General features: G+C 50.3%; 1 non-coding gene across 1 annotated transcript; it reads right to left on the bottom strand.

Moving 5' to 3' along the window:
* Positions 1–585: 585 nt before the first annotated feature.
* On the bottom strand, positions 586–680 carry TRNAI-UAU (transfer RNA isoleucine (anticodon UAU)). Its single transcript has 2 exons — positions 643–680; positions 586–621 (listed from the first exon to the last, which is right to left on the bottom strand). It is a non-coding gene; the product is annotated as a tRNA-Ile (tRNA).
* Between the last annotated feature and the right edge of the window lie 15642 nt (positions 681–16322).

Here is a 16322-nt window from a genome sequence, read left to right as displayed (position 1 = left end):
AATAAACATGAGATTTTGAATTATGACTAGCTCTCTTCCTCTCTATTAATATCTATGACAAGCCAGTGTTAATTGCCTAGGTTGTTATTTTTCATATATGTACACACTTAAGCCACCTGCCCTCCCCCTAGGTGGGTAGGCAGAGACTTTGGCTTATCCCAGAGGCAGTGTAAAATTAATGTGCCCATCGCACTCCCACAGTGGCACACAAGGCACACTACAGAAGAGACTGGTAGGAACTGTACTTAGCATAAAACCTTATGCATACACTCAAACAGCTGTGTACCTTACTAACACTTGTAGCAGGGCACCACTCATAAGTACCTTATGCCCAACTGAGGCACCATAGTGTTGTGTACCTTTGGCTTCATGTTGATACTTTGGTGCAGCTTCTACCCCCTAAGGCTGCCTCGCCCTCCACAACCGCATAAAACATCCGTCTGTGGCCATGACAATACAAATGGGGGGACGCGAACCGCAAACGCTGGCTAGATCACCCCTTACTCTCACTCCAACTAGGGTGACCGTCACAGCAGTTCATTCTCCCACCTCGGGCAACGCATGACTGCATCGTGTCAAATGTCCTGCTCCAGGTGAGGCCCGAACTCACAACCTCTGCATTGCTTATGGCAAGTGCTGCTGTATAAGTACTGCGCGCTAACCAATTGCGCCACTGGAGCTGATTGATTGGAGCATTGTGACCCGTACTAGCGGGCCCGGCTAATTGTAACCTTATATGCAGCGCGACTCGCCACATTCCTAGCTCATGGACCCCACCCACAATCCAACACATGCCAACGTAAGGAAACAGCTGCAAAAGACACATTTAAGTGGCCAACACAATTACCGGGGTCCGTGAGGTAGTGTACCCTAGAGAAGGAATGCCACTAGGGAGCAATTGCAACCTGTGTGCCATAAGTGGGGTCCTGTTTTGCTACAAGAACATGTTGTATGGCTTCACCTGCAACAAAAACACCACCCCACAACACCCAACGAGGACCTGGGAGGCAGAGCACCATCCTCCCGACCACTACTGTCTTAAACCAACGGGGACAATCTGTCCCTCCCCACGCAGGGGCTCCCCATGCACTCGACACCACCGCTGTGAATGGGCAAGCCACGATGACCAGGTGCACGCCCCACCCAACCCTGCAGGATGCCCTGACCAACCACCAGTGGGGAGGGACGCTGAATGTTCCAAAGCCAAGAATTGTGCCCAGTGCCTCTGCGCTAGCTTGAGATACATACACCAACTGGTGAAATCAGCATCCTGCCGATGCGCAGCAAACCTTCAGGGCAAGGCTCAGTTCCCCCATCTTACGCCAGATCAGGAGAGCCCCAAGGCAGCAGGGTCAAGACCACTAGTCTTGACATGAAGCACCACCAGGGAAGCTGCTGTGACAACACTGCCACGCTCTACCCTTGCTGCCTGGCAACAACAAGACACACAGACCCTTCCGCGATTACCATTGCAACCTCGTGTGTCTAGTAACACCCGGACGCATCATGCAGTCTCGCCAATAGAAATGCCGGTGTTGACTGGAGACTAACCCAGAAACAGGCAAGCGTCACTGACACCAGACCTCACTAATACAGTAGCGAAACAAGGCGGCTGTGGAAATAGGCTAAGATTTCCAACCCCCTCTCCGAAGAATCAGAAAACATAGGGGCATATTACCAACAACTAGCGATAATTTTTGTCTCTAACTTGTTTAGAGACAAAAATTATCGCCGCACATCGGCGATTTTTATCGCAGATAAACCTTGCTATTAGCAAGGTTTATCGCAAATGCGATAATAAACGGCCGCAATGCATGAATATCGCTGAAAAGTCAGCGATATTCATGCATTATCGAGCAAATGCTCTTAGCCATGTTATCCACCTCCCATTGGATACCATGGCTAAGAACTGCTCAGGGCAGGTGTTAGCTTTGGAGATATTCGCGCTTAGCGGAATATCTCCAAAAGTTGGTAATAGGAGATAGCGATGTTAGGGACTGTTTCCAGTCGCTAACATCTTGGCACGCCCACTTTGCATGTCATTAGTGATAAATATCACTGACATGCAAAGCGGGGCCCAAGATGGTCGCTATCTCCTATTAGCTGTCACTAACTGGTGTTAGCAACAGCTTGGTAATAGGGAGATAATTTTATCTCCTCTTTCTTGGCTTTTAAAGCCAAAAAAGCGGAGATAAACCCCCTTGATAATATGCCCCATAGATTTTGTTGGATGAAAGCGTAGCGCCACCACTTGAACGTTGCCAAACATGTGAGCAGGCTTTGGTATCCAAACAAGTAAGCCATAATTGTCTTGTTGTCGAATCCCCGCATCATTGGCCTCTTTTAATACCACTGTAAGCCGGATCAGCCCCTGGTACTGCACAACAATACCCGTGTACGGTATTCTAAAGGCAATACAATTAATAGCTCTGATTAGTTGAAGCGCAGTGACCGTTACTGGCAGGCCGGCTATTTGTAACCCTAAAGACGGCGCGACTTGCCACATTCCAGGCTCATGGACCCCACCCATAAGCCAACACATGCAAACGAAATGACAAACCAGCTGTAAATTGGTCCTTCAAGTGGCAATTCCATCATACAATCGCGCTCAGCGAGCGGCCACCATATGCATATAGGAGGAGCAGAGTTGAAGTTTTAGCACAATCCTCTTTGGGACTTTGGGTAGCATTCCAGGTTTGATCATGAGCCCCTGTGCGAGCGATGGAGGGGGGGAGTGTTTTATCTCAGATTAAGGGGGGGTTGGTAAATTGTACAAAGCAATGATTCTTACCTCCTCCATCAGGCTGGGATAAAAGAACTACCACACCTTCTAGCCCGTCAAAGCCCCCAGGAATAATAAAGACCAGCTTCCAATAGTATACTGTTGCTTCAAGATGCTGTGGCAACGTGTCAAGGCTGTATAATAGCGGCTGGAACCCAAAGGGTTTATTAACTTAGGGGCAGATTTATGAGTTCTGGCGCATCTCTGCAAATCAGCAGGGATGCGCCAGAACTGATGCATTTACAATGCGGCGCACCATGGTGCAAGGAAGGGCAGATGCGTGACGCATCTTGTGGTGTACGGGCGGCGCATTGCTGGAGTAGCGTCGCAAGTGCAACGCAACTCCTGCAATGTACAGAGGCCACCCATACATAACATGGTGCATCACTCCTTACGCCTGCTTCAAGCAGGCATAAGGATTTGATCCAGAAGCATCGTAAAACTGACTCAGTGAAATCTTGTAGATTTCACTGCGTCAGTTTTACGGGGATTTCCTACGAGGGAACGCCCACCCTGCGACAGAACGCCCACATGAAACCTGACTCAGGTTTCATGTGGCGCAGGGCTTTACAACGTGACGCATCTGCCTAGATGCGTCACGTTGTAAATAGGTCGCAGGGATGCGCCATGTTTCCGCGCCATTGCGTTACGCAACGGCGGCGTAAACGTGGCGCAAGTCCGACATAAATCTGCCCCTTAGAACTTAGGGGGGAGAGCAAGAGACCTCATCACTAAGTCCCCTGGCAAGTGGAGAAGTGTGGCTCACTGGTTAGGGCGGCAGACTCTGAAGCAGAGATCGGGCCCGGGACCAGGGTTCAAGTCCCGACGCGACAGGGTCTTGAGCTCAATGTCTGCGGACTCGATAATTCTCGCCTCAGCGCCTACTCTAATCATGGGTCCCACGCTGCAACTCTGGGCAATAGCTTGCTTAATCTCCACAACGGCCCCTACAACACTGGGATGCCTGGCTTCACCTTGAGGGTGCCCAGGAGGGGCATCTCACAGGGAGAGCCAGGAAGGGTTCCACAGCGTTATACAGCGCCGGGATGCCCCGTTAGGGCAGCTGCGCGCTTTACAAAATACACTACATTTACCCACTTAGAATTTAAGAGAAGAGCTTGCTTTTCAAAGGTAAAATTAATGTGATCAATGTTGCCAGACGCGCCTCTCTCCCTGCTGTAAACACGTTCAGGATGCCTTGGCTTCCGCCAGCGTCATGGCACCTTTATAAAAACACCTGTGACCTGTGAGGGAGACAATCCCTTCCTCAAGTATCTAAGGTCTGATTACCCCTGTGACCTTGGATCACCGACTGCGCTACCTCCTGCCTGACGGCTCCCCAGGGTGAGAGATCCCTGAACAGGCAGCGCAGAATCCACGGCCGAGGGCACCGCCACCCCTACACATTCGTAACTAGTGTCTGTCCAAGGGACTAATGCTTGCGAAGCGGGGTATACAACGGACTAACCTGACACATGGATGCAGCACGCATTTGCTGCAATCATAAGCTGAGGCCTCTGTGATCTGCCGGGGGATACTCAGCCTTCCAGTGTGCCCAGATTACTGCGGCTATTTGCTATAATGATAACAAGAGAGCACAAGTTCGAACAACTTTCTTCAGGTCAAAAGACGGTTGCGGGCTCAGGATATTAAGTACAGCTTACTGTTCCCGGCCAGGCTCCGAGTGCTGCATGGTGAGCGGACCCACTTCTTCGACAACCTGTCGGCCGCGGAGGATTGGATGGACGCGTTAGGCCTGGCGGGCCTGGACCACACACAGGGCTGGCAAGAACAGCGACAGTGAAGTGCACGACAACAGAACCGAAGACACGGTGTGGAAAGTCAACCCCAGGGAGACTGTACCATGGCGGAGAGTGAACGCATCACGGTGGGCCCCGATGGCACCCTGCAGACGGACCAGGTGACAATCCCAACTCAAAACCATTTTTCCCCACTCTGCTTGGTGCAGGAAACCCAGTCGGACTCGGGGGGTGCAGCCAGTCCAGTGGTCGAATCTGCGCAGGACAATTGACTGGTAACTCGGGTGGTCCGAAGGTAACGCGGGGGGGGTCCTGGACACTGAGTATCTTGCTACCTTAAACTTGGGGGATTGCTGAAGCCTGTTGACCTAGAGATCAGACTGTTCTCCAGAGTAATGGGAGCATCATGGTGTGGGAACGGGGGGCGATAAACCTGTTTCTTATAATGTTAGTACTATTGTGCCAATTTTACTTTAAGTGGCCGATTGTAGTGTGCCCCGGTAGCTGGCAGGGCCTCGGCCGGGCAGGGCTGCACGGTACCAGGCAGTCAGCTGAACATTCAACTACGAGGGGAAGAGACTCTACCGGACTATAACGCAATCTATTGTTGTGCTTGGCTTGTTAATACACTAATTTCAAGTTGACTGGGTGGTCTGAGGGGGGGTGTCACATTGGGGCGAGGTTCGTGGTCTCCTGACCGGCTTCGGATTGGGGGATGCGGTGCTACCGCCTGTGGGTGGGTGATGTTAAGGTTCCTTGTTTTGGTTTTGGGGGGGTGCTGCCAGGTCCTTTTATAACCTTGTTTTGAAATGTCTGGTTGGTTTACCCTGTTGGGGGTCACGTGCTCTGCAATGTCCAAATGGTCTACCTGCTGAAGGGGCATGTCGCACTGTGGGGGGGTTCAAAGGGCCTTCAGTTGGGGGGTACTAAGTAAAAAACAATGACACCATGACAGGTGACGCATGTAAATATAAACTGATGACCTGAAATGTTAGGAGGCTCAATAATAGGATCAGGCGGATCAGGGTGGACACCTATCTCCGCCGGTATGGTGTCAGCTTTGCTTCCCTCCAGGAAACGCACCTCTGGGGAGACTGCCTTAAGTATGTCCAGCGTCGTTGGCGTGGGCAGTTCTTTGCTACGTCCTACTCTGGGTTTGCCGGGGAGGCCCTAATATGGGTGGCTCCAGAGGTTCCTTTTAAAGCTGTTTGCTCAAAGTTCGACCCAGAGGGACGATTCGTAATAGTGGTGGGCACTTTGGATGGCCGCGATGTATGTTTGGTGAATGTGTATGCTACCAATGTTGATGATGGAGAGTTCTTGAGTCGAATGCTGGGACATCTTGATAAAGACCCTGAGACGGAAATCCTTGTGGCAGGGGATTTTAACTGTGCTCTTGATGGAGATCTAGACAGGAGTCCACCTAAGTTAAATGCGAAACCCAAAATGAGGGAGGCGCTGACCCAGATGCTACGTGGCTATGACCTGGTAGATGTGTGGAGGCATTGTAACCCTGTTAGCCAGGTGTACTCGTGCTACACGCCTGCTGCCAACACTCACAGTAGACTGGATTATTTCTTTCTCAAGGGCGGGGTCATGGACCGGGTGGAAGAAACCCACTATTTGGCACGTTACCTGTTGGACCACTCTCCACTCCTGCTTACATACTTGGTGGGTGGCCCTTGGCGGCTCAATATTGAGGCTTTTGGTGATTCCACGTATAAGGAGGCTATTTTACAAGGGCTCGAGGCATATCTCAAGGTCAACTCGGGGTCGGCTAGTACGCGGGCGCTTGAATGGGACGCCATGAAGGTGGTTATGCGGGGAACTTACCTGTCCACAGAAGTAGGGGTCAAGAGGGTTCTGGAACAGTAGCTGCTCCAACACGAAGACCGGTTGGCGGAATTGGAAAGGGACTTCCCCACTGACAAAGAACAACGGCCGTAATGTACGGCCACGCGTCAACGTCTGGGAGACACATGGGCCTCCCTTGGCAAATTTAACAGGACAGCCAGTAGGAGGCGATGGTACACAGAGGGCAACAAGGCTGGGAGGTTACTGGCGTGTTTGATTAGAGCCGAAACCCAACCCCACCCGATTTTGGCACTGCAAAACGAAACGGGCCGAATGGTGTATACCCAACAGGCGATTAACGAAGTGTTTCGGTCCCATTTATTTCGAATGTATTCAGAAGCGCGGCCCTTAGCGGATGCCGAGGACATAGACCGGTTTCTGGAGGGGTTACAACGGCCCTGCATCGAGGCGGAGAGTCAGGAGGAACTGGGCGGCCCACTTCGGGAGGAAGAACTGCGTGCTGCTATCACCCATATGCAAACGGCTAAGTCCCCCAGGATGGATGGACTCACGGCCGAACTTTATAAAGAGTTCAGGGGCGTTTTGGTCCCAAAACTCCTTGAAGTGGCTATGGAGGCCTATGATCAGGGCTTGCTCCCGGACTCCATGCGAGCGGCGACTATAGTTATGATTCCCAAGCCGGTGGAAGGAATCCTCCTTCCGGGATCCTACAGACCTATTTCCATGCTGAAGGTGGATTAGAAAATTATCAGCCAGGTGCTGACCTCTAGGCTCCTGCCCTCCCTTTGCCGCCTGGTCAATGACGACCAATCGGGGTTTATTCTGGGCCGAAACACCTTGCGGAATGTCCGCCGCTTGGCCCACGTCATGCAAACTTTGGAGGGTCGGGCTGGGCAAAGCACTCTGGTATTTCTGGACATCAAACAAGCGTTCGATTCAAACCGCTGGCCCTACCTCTGGAAGGTGCTTTTAAAACTAGGACTGGGGGAAGGGTTTGTGCGGTGGGTTTGGCTACTGTATGCTAGACCTGAATCCGCACGGGTAGATGCGTCTCGGAGCAAATATCGATATCGAGGGGAACCCGACAAGGGTGCCCCCTCTCCCCCCTGCTATTTGTCCTGGCGATGGAGCCACTAGCTTGCCATCTCCGTATGGTGCTTCAGGACCGGGGTATTCGAGTGGGGGCGGTGGGGCACGTGGTGTCCCTGTACGCGGACGACGCTCTGATCTACCTAAGCCGGCTGACGCAATCATTACCGATCTTGATGGCCGCATTGTCGAGGTTCGCGGCCGCCTCTGGCCAGGCTGTAAACAATACGAAATCCCAGTTGTATGTGATCGTAGAGCAGGTAGAATGGGAGGGGACCCTGCGTCCGGAGCTGGGACTCCCATGGGAGGACAAAACACTCCGCTTCTTGGGGATTTGGATCGGTCGCAACTCGGCCATTTTCTTCCAACACAACATGGGACGGATAATCCAGGGTCTAAAGGGAAGTATCACCTTCTGGAACACTCTTAAGCTATCCCTGATGGGGAAGATTGCCTTAATTAAGATGGTGATCCTCCCACGCTGTCTGTACACTATGCAGGGGTACTTCTATGAGATACCGCACCGGGTTTTTCGAGAACTGGACTCTCTCCTAGTCCTTTTACTATGGAATGGGAAGAGATGCAGAGTTAGTCTGGAGGTCCTAAAACGTAGATGGGGCGTGGGAGGACTAGAGGTCCCCGATCTGGAGTTGTATTATTTTGCCTCACAACTGCAGCACGCGATTGCGTGGCTGGACACGGACCCCTCTTGGGAACGGTCCTTGCTGGCAGGGATGTATGGGAATGGGTAACTGGGAGCACTGCTTTGGCAGGTGGGGAGACGGCGTGATCTCACCCCCCCCCACTGATACAGTTGGCGGCTGCGGTATGGGATTGTTTGGTGCAACGCCTGGGCACAAATCAAGCATTTGCATCTACGTTGAGTACGTGAAAATAAATCTTGCTGTTTATGGAAACACACTCTTGCTTTCGAGCAGGCCTTCTTGAGGCTACAGCTCCGTGACATGCAAACACGCCACACCTACCGAGGGAGGGCCCGTTTTGTATCGACGGCCACTCCCAATGCAATGTGACCTCAGCAGAGTACCCGGGAAAAACCGGAAGCCTTAATATGCACAGAGGATAAGTCAGACCCTCCAGGATATCGCGATTTCGCGATTTGCCGCGAAATCGGCACTTTTACAAAAATGCCACGATTTTTACAAGAGTGCCTGCAAAATCAGCACTTTTGTAGAAATCGCAGTATTTTTACAAAAGCTAATCCATGCCACATCCTGGGGGGTCTGACAAAGGGGCAGCAGCCGACGCCTGGGGGCCTTGGAAGAACATGTGCTACTTGACTCATTAGCACCCCCCTCCCAGATGTTACACCGCGGAGGGTGGGGGAGGGGCCCAGCAGCCAGGCAGAGGTGTTAGATTCTAATGGAAGCGAGAAACAAGGCCGTGGGGAGCAGGTGCCAGTGAGCACAGGCAGGATGCAGGAGTCTCGGAGGGGAGGGTGCAGGGGAGGGACTGATGGAGCACAGAAAGAACTTAGCAGGTATGAGGTGGTGACACCCGGAACAGAGGCCTCATGACCATTCGTTTTACAGTAAAAAAAAAAAAAACATTGTGCCACAAAAGGTCTTGTCTCAAAATAGGAACGGTGAAGTATTTGTCGAGTTGGAGGACATGGTTAGAGAGTTCATTAAGGTTAAGTAAGGTCAGGGATCAGCCAGCGTGAGTGCAGAGGGAGGCATAAGGGGATCTGCAAGGAATGATATTAGGATTAGGGTTCAGGTCAAGGACAAGGGTAGCATTTATTTAATTTGTAAAAAAATAAATAAACCAGTGCAAGGGCCCAAAATTGTTTTATGTAGCCTGCTGTCAGGGTTGGTGAATACCAAAGCTGCCTGATCTTGATTCCATTTCGTGCGCCTTCATTCCACTGCCCTGCACTTTGTCTCTTTATCTCATGAATACTGAGGCTGCCAGGTCTTGATTCCACCTCATGCCTTTTTCTTCCACCACTACACTTCCTGTCTGTTTTTCTGAAGAATACTAAGGGTGTTTAGTCTTCAATAAATCAATGCCTCTTCCGCCACCCCACACTTTCTCTCTTTATCTGACTCTTAAATGTTTTTTTTCACCACTTCTTTGCCATCTTGTGACTTCTTTCCTACTTTTCTCTTAATTCTTTCTCCCTTTTGTATGAATGAAGAGGGTACACACGAAAGAAAAGGAGGAAATTGAACCACAGAGGCCCAGTTCAGGCACATTGAGCTGGCCTAGGCCCTGTGGCAATCATGTGTCCTGTTTATATTTATCTGTATGTATTACGTAGCGCCAAAATGTCCCTGTCCGAGACGCAGTAAGCATATTAAAATACCAAAAAACAGGAGAGGCATTCAAAGTACACATATAGCTGCAGAGAACCGAAAGTGCACGGTGCATCATGATGAGGCATAAGTAGGGCCGTGAGCCAAAGGGTGTGCATCACTGTGGACTCTGGTGAACTCTGCATTTGACATCTCGCTTGTTCACGCCATCACCTACTCCTGGTCTGGCTCGACAACAAGCAGAGCACACACTTCAAGAGACCAATGGTGCGGACTGTTCAATGACGTCACACCCCTGGAATACTTCACCACTTCATTTCCCCACGACCAGCACCAGGATTTGACACGTTGAGAATTCCCAAACCATATCCAGAGATACACTCGAATATCTGTACATGCTTTTCGAGGGAAACAAAGTGTCTACATTGTAATTAAACCAAATATACATAGCTTCATGTTGTTAAATAACTAAAAAGCTAAGATATCTGTCTTTGTTGTAGGTAAAATGGCCAAATAAAATGCCGCAAAATTGCTGCTAAATTTCCATATTTGTGCTGCTAAATTTCCATTTTTGTGCCGCTAAATTTGCGAATCCATGCCACTATATCCTGGGGGGTCTGATAAGTTACACACACAAATCTACACTGTCAACCGTGCACAGAAAAGCAGGCCAAATTAATGCGTTCATTATATCGTGCATTTAACGGAACCTACACAGAGAACAATGAGGTGGGGGGGGGGTGAATGATGACGTGGAAGGCTTCCTTAATTTGTGTGCACTACAGGGAATGAGAACAGCTGCATCTGGGCCGCGGCGCTCCGCTCCAATCCCCGTGGCCGGCGAGGAGGAGCGCCAGAGTGAACGGAGGAAACTAGGAAATCAGCAGCTCTGAGGCGTTAAGCCATTTGCCCAGAATCGGACTAAGGGAAACCAGGCTGCAAACCGGTCTCGCCAAGCTCCCGAATGGGAGCTCGAACCGCAGGGCTGGTTTTCCTCGCCGGCGAACGAAAGCGGCCACCAGATCTCCCAGCCTCCCAACCAAGACATTCCCTGTGTGCTGTGAGCTCCGAACCCCCGCACAAAGTAATGTGGGGAAATGCTTATCTGGAGATACGCTTAGCACCGCGAGGGCTTGTGCACTCAGCGAAATCCAAACCAAGGAAATAGAGTGGGGTGGTGGCCGTGACACAACACATAACCCGGTCGCATGCTGCCAGGCCCTAAAACGCTTCCCACAGCCGCAACCGGAACAGGCCGCGATAACACAGTACCGCCCACAGAAAACCTGTGGAGGACCCCGCTGTGGAAAACCCCCCTTCCTATCTCCTACACAGAGTTGGGCATTGGGGAGTGAAATGAACCGCACTATCAAAGCCCAATCCGGCTCACTACTCGGGCCGTAAATGCTTAATGGCAGGGAGGGGCTACCCGCACACAGACCAACTGAGGCTACTCCCAGCCTCGCCCTTAATTTCCTCGCGACCAGACCTCCAGGGACAGGGCCCCTGGAGAGGCGGTGACCAGGGAGCTGATTGATGCTGGAGCTGGTTGGTATATGCCAAATGCTGCGTGCGACCCATACGCTCTACTTCCCCAACCCTGGCCCCGTCCCGAACCCTCGCTACAGTTCCCCTTAGCTAACGGCATGCACCCTGCGGTGACCAGACAACGGGAAGCATTGCTGAGGCAGGCGTCGCACATTGGTATAACCAAACGTGATGGGACCTATGGGGGGCCACCTGGGAGGGGATTAGGCCACACTCACCTCAATCAGTCGCAAGACCACCCGACCTCAGCGCATCCCGAACCAACTACTCGACCAGCAAGACGGCGTGCCAGGCAACAAAGAGGACCCAAAATGGAGGGGGGAGGCCTAAATACCCTCCCCACCCCCAAGGCGCACCGGATGTGACATGCCTGGCACGTCCTGTAAGGGGACTCCTCCTGGAGTCCTGCAGTAGAGAGGGAGGGAAGTGCCCAAATGGATCTAAAAGTGTCGCCCCCTTAGGCGGCCCACTGTGGGGGCCGTGGGCAGCCGCAAACTATATTACTTTACACCCCCACCCCATGGGAGAGGTGTGGCGCAGCAGTTAGAGCTGTGACTCGGAAGCGGGCATTAGAGTATGAACCCCGGCACCGTTGGGTTTCGAACCACGGCACCATTGGCAGCTCAGCATTTTCTGACTCTGGGCAATAGCTCATTAAATCTCCGAAATGGCCTCCAGCGCCTTGAAACCCTAAGGGGTGGTATGTTCACACATTACAAATATGGGTTATTATTCCAAACTAATAGAGAGAATGCTCCTTTAGCACCATGGATGAGCCCACATCATTAAAACTTTAAATGTATATTGATTGCCTACACCAATGCTAAACAAAAACTGCAATGAAAATAAACAACAGTGATGGTTTTTGTAGAGGGGAAATCAGTTTTCTCTACTTATAAACTGAAAGATACACGTGGGTAGAGGGGCAACAAGAAGGGGAGAGGCATTTAGAGGGTATTTCAGGAGTGTCATAATAGCACTAGAGCAAATACAGTATTCAATATATTCAATACTCGATTCGCAATGCACCTTTGACCCTCTGCGACATCCACTGCCTTTCATCTAGATTTATACAATTACCAAGAATATTCGTACACCTGACATGAAAAATAGGACTGAGATACAAGAAAGCAATCTCATTTTGCATGAGCATGTGGGAGTAAGATCGGTTTAACGGACTGACCATAACAATAAGTTGTACTATCTGTGTGTATAGACGGAGCAGTGTGTTTGAGAATGAGCTTGTTATGCACTATGGCTTTAAAAAGCAGCAGCATTTCCTCATAAAATCGAATTTGTGTCTCAATATGTACCTGTATTTACAGTTCTTATGTAATATGAGTGCAGTGTGAATTTCTTCTCTGTGTAAGGGTATGCATTCCCTTCGAGTTGCATGGCTTCCACTGCATTTCAGACCTCACTTTGGAGCATATTGGAAAGCAGTGTTTTGGAGCTTAGCAATGCAAATGCACAGGCTATCAACGGGACCCGGAGCAGGAGAAGCTAGGTGCTGAGCGGGTGCTAGGCGTTGCGGGCGGTGTGCCATAGTCACCTCCACCCCCCTCCCGAGACCCATGGGGCGTGGATCTTTTAGAACACAAACTACACAGGTTCCTCTGAGTTGAGGTAATTCCCACAACGTGTGGTTTGTGTTGTTTTCTTGATCATTTTTTTCACACATAGAGCAATTTTTAACTTTCCCATCCTCTGGTCAGGGTGGGCCTTAGCGTGCCCATACCGCCGAGGTACACGCTACACGGTCCTGACGAATGCCCATGTAAATCTTACACTTATTAGGGCAGAAACATGTTGACCCCACTTTAAGTGGAAACTCCCATCATAATCTGTGGTAGTTCTCCCACACGTATCTTTTAACTAAGTCTGAACTGACCAGTGAATAATATGTTTTTGGTTGGTACAGTTTCAGACATTTTTAACATCACTTTTCACATCACTGTCAAAAAATCCAGCTCCGCAGTAATCTGGCGTTGTAGCACACCAGGGAGGCATTCGGCTTCTCCTGGTGGGCCTGATGATGAAGCATGTCACCAACCAGGTTGGTGAGTCAGGGCTTCCAATAAATCCCTTCAAGGTTTCCACTGTGTCCATAAGAGGGTATTTCTTTACAGTCTTTGCCTCTGTGTTTTCACACAGACCCCTTTGTATTACATATTTTAGCTAGATACCAGCACACTCAGAGGTGTGCTTCGAGGAATGCACACTGAAGGCAGGCTGACTTAAATTCATTGGCAGAGCTTTTTGTGAGATTCAGTGATGGGTTATCAGTGTCAGGGGGCTGTGTAACAAGTTGAGACTGGACTGGAAGAGATGTCATGTGGTCTTATTACTTCCATAGAAGGGTGTAATGAAGGGCCGAACTGAGCTGTGCTTAAAGACCATCTTGTGTGTATTGATCATGAAATAGAGTATTCTGCAGATCAGGCTTGAAAGTTGATGATAAAGCAGAGGATGGGTCCCAGGGCTTTAACAGCATACAAGTGTACAACACGTTAGGCGTGATGACTATTGGCAGTACTGTCAGAGCTATGTATGGTGTGGTGCGTATATCGCAGTAGTGGACATTTTCGTTATCAGTACCTATTGATGACAGAGGACTGAGTAGGACTGAGTAGTTTTTAATATGCTTGCCACTCTCCTGTGAATCTTCTTGGTGGGCTAGTTTCTGATCAGGATTCAGTGGATTTGCATAATTGAGTCGAATGCTGGGACATCTTGATAAAGACCCTGAGACGGAGCTCCTTGTGGCAGGGGATTTTAACTGTGCTCTTGATGGAGATCTAGACAGGAGTCCACCTAAGTTAAATGTGAAACCCAAAATGAGGGAGGCGCTGACCCAGATGCTACGTGGCTATGACCTGGTAGATGTGTGGAGACTAAGCATGGGCGAATTTTGCGGATCTCGCGTTCGCGAATTTTGCGGATTTGCGGATTCGCAATCCGCAAAATCCGCGAATTCCCGCGAATTTGCGGATTTTTTTTTTTTTGTGTTCGCCCGTGTTTCTGCCAGTTCGCGAGGGTTTTTACAATGTCGCAATTTGCGAACTTACCTGTCGGGTCGCAAGTTTTGCGAACTTGTTGTTTCTACATGTCCAGCCTGTTTGGGACACTCTTCTTCATCACTGCCACTCTCTGTCACCACTGCCACTCTCTGACTACTCATGCCACCCTCTGGCCCACCCATGCCACCCTCTGTTTCATCACCACACCCTCTGGTTGTCCAGTGTACATTATTTTCGGCAAAGCAAAGCACACCTTCCCTGCCTCAAGTGACCTGAATTAATTTGGGGCTGATTAATGTGTCACAGAATATTTTTTTAGCTGGCACCTGCTTCCTTAGTGCGCCCTGATTAGTGATCTTTTGCACTTGCTAAGTGCTTTCATTGTTGCAAAATTAGTTACAACACCTGCCCTGCCCCAACTGACAATAATGAATTAGGGGCTAATTAATGTGTCACTGAAAGAATTTAAAGTTCCAGCCTGGCACCTGCTTGTCTGCTCCTTTAGCTGTAAATCAGGACCTTTGTGGCATACAGTTAAGGTCAGAGCAGGGTCACACAAAATAGTTGCAAGCAGGCAACCGAATTCTGGAGGGCCCCCTCAGGAAGCACTACAAAGAATCGTTACAAATCATGAGGTTGACCTTTTGCACCTGCTCATTGCTTTTGCTTTTGCTGAAATCGTTTTTCGGTTTTTTTCGCGCTATTCGCGGGGCGCAGCGTCGTGCGAAACCGACCGCGGAAGCCGCCAATTCGTGCGAATGAGCATTTTATTTTTTTGCGGCTTGTTGTTTCGCGAGTTTTTTTGCAGTATTCGCGAGCCGCTTGCAGCGCAACACGCGAATTTACCCCAAGGTCGAGTACGGGCGCGGCCATTTTGTTTCCGTGACGTATTTCCGTTTCCGCCCGCTATGTATAATCTCGCGCACTAAGCGCATTGCGAGTAGAGGTTCGCACGAGATCGCGCGGGAAATCTACAGGTTCGCACGAGATCGCGAGGAAAATCTCGCGCGAACTTTCTTTCGCGCTCGTGAACGGGCGCCGGCCATCTTGTTTTTCATTCATTTCCTGTGTCTGGGAATGGTGTTTAATCCTCTTGGTATCTTTGCCATCCTTTGCTTGTTTTCAGTTTTTTTTTTACGATTTTGCTTCTTATCTATCCCTCTCTTTTCCTAGCTGTATATTTTTGTCTTTTCTGCTATTTTTCTTTACTTTTAAACTACTTTTTTAAACTCTTTTCTTTTCTTCTTCCCTATCCTATTCTTTCTTAATTTTCTACTTCTTCCTACCTTACCTGCCCAGACCATGGTCAAGCCAGGCGCCGTGAAGCTGCCCAGGCACTTGAGGGCCGCAGCGGCGGCGGGGAGTAGTGCTGGACCCAGTGGCAGGACAGCATGCGGGAGATTGAGGGGGGAGCAGGTGACGCGACGGGAGATCTTCAGCCCGGAGGAAGTGGGCGCGCTGGTCTACTTCGTCCAGCGCCGCCTGCCCAGGACCATCGCGGGAGGCGGCAGGATCGCGGCCGGCGGCTACAACATGCGGGAGCGCCGGAAGCGGTGGGAGAAGGTGTGCTGGGCCATATCCCACCTCTACGGGGTCCAGCGCACCTACAGCCAGGTCACCCATCGCTGGACGGACCTCCTGGACCGCGAGCGCGACCTGCTGGACCAGCTCGGCTTGGAGATCCCCGGGCTTGGTGAGTAGTAGTAGCCATTTAATCACTCACTACTATGATGTTTTCTCCTGCTCTGTGTTGTTGTATTGCAAATATTTGTTTTTTACATGGAGCAAGCCAATAATGCCGCTGATGACGATTACATTGTAGTTAAATTATATTTCAAAATCTTCTGTGCATTTCAGGTGCACTGCTCTCCTTCTCAGTGGCGTTGCTACTATGCTTATTTGTTTTCTATTTCGTGGTCTCATTGGCCTGAGTAACTATTATGTATGAGTGTACTTTACAGAACTGCGTAATGCTAGACACTAGGGGGCAGATTACATTTACAAGCCCCTTGCGCCACGTTTACGTTGC

Source organism: Lissotriton vulgaris, chromosome 7 (assembly GCF_964263255.1).
Source record: "Lissotriton vulgaris chromosome 7, aLisVul1.2, whole genome shotgun sequence".
NCBI classification, from domain to species: Eukaryota; Metazoa; Chordata; class Amphibia; order Caudata; family Salamandridae; genus Lissotriton; species Lissotriton vulgaris.
Note: the sequence above shows the minus strand (reverse complement) of the source record. Positions and strands in the feature narration are given on the sequence as shown.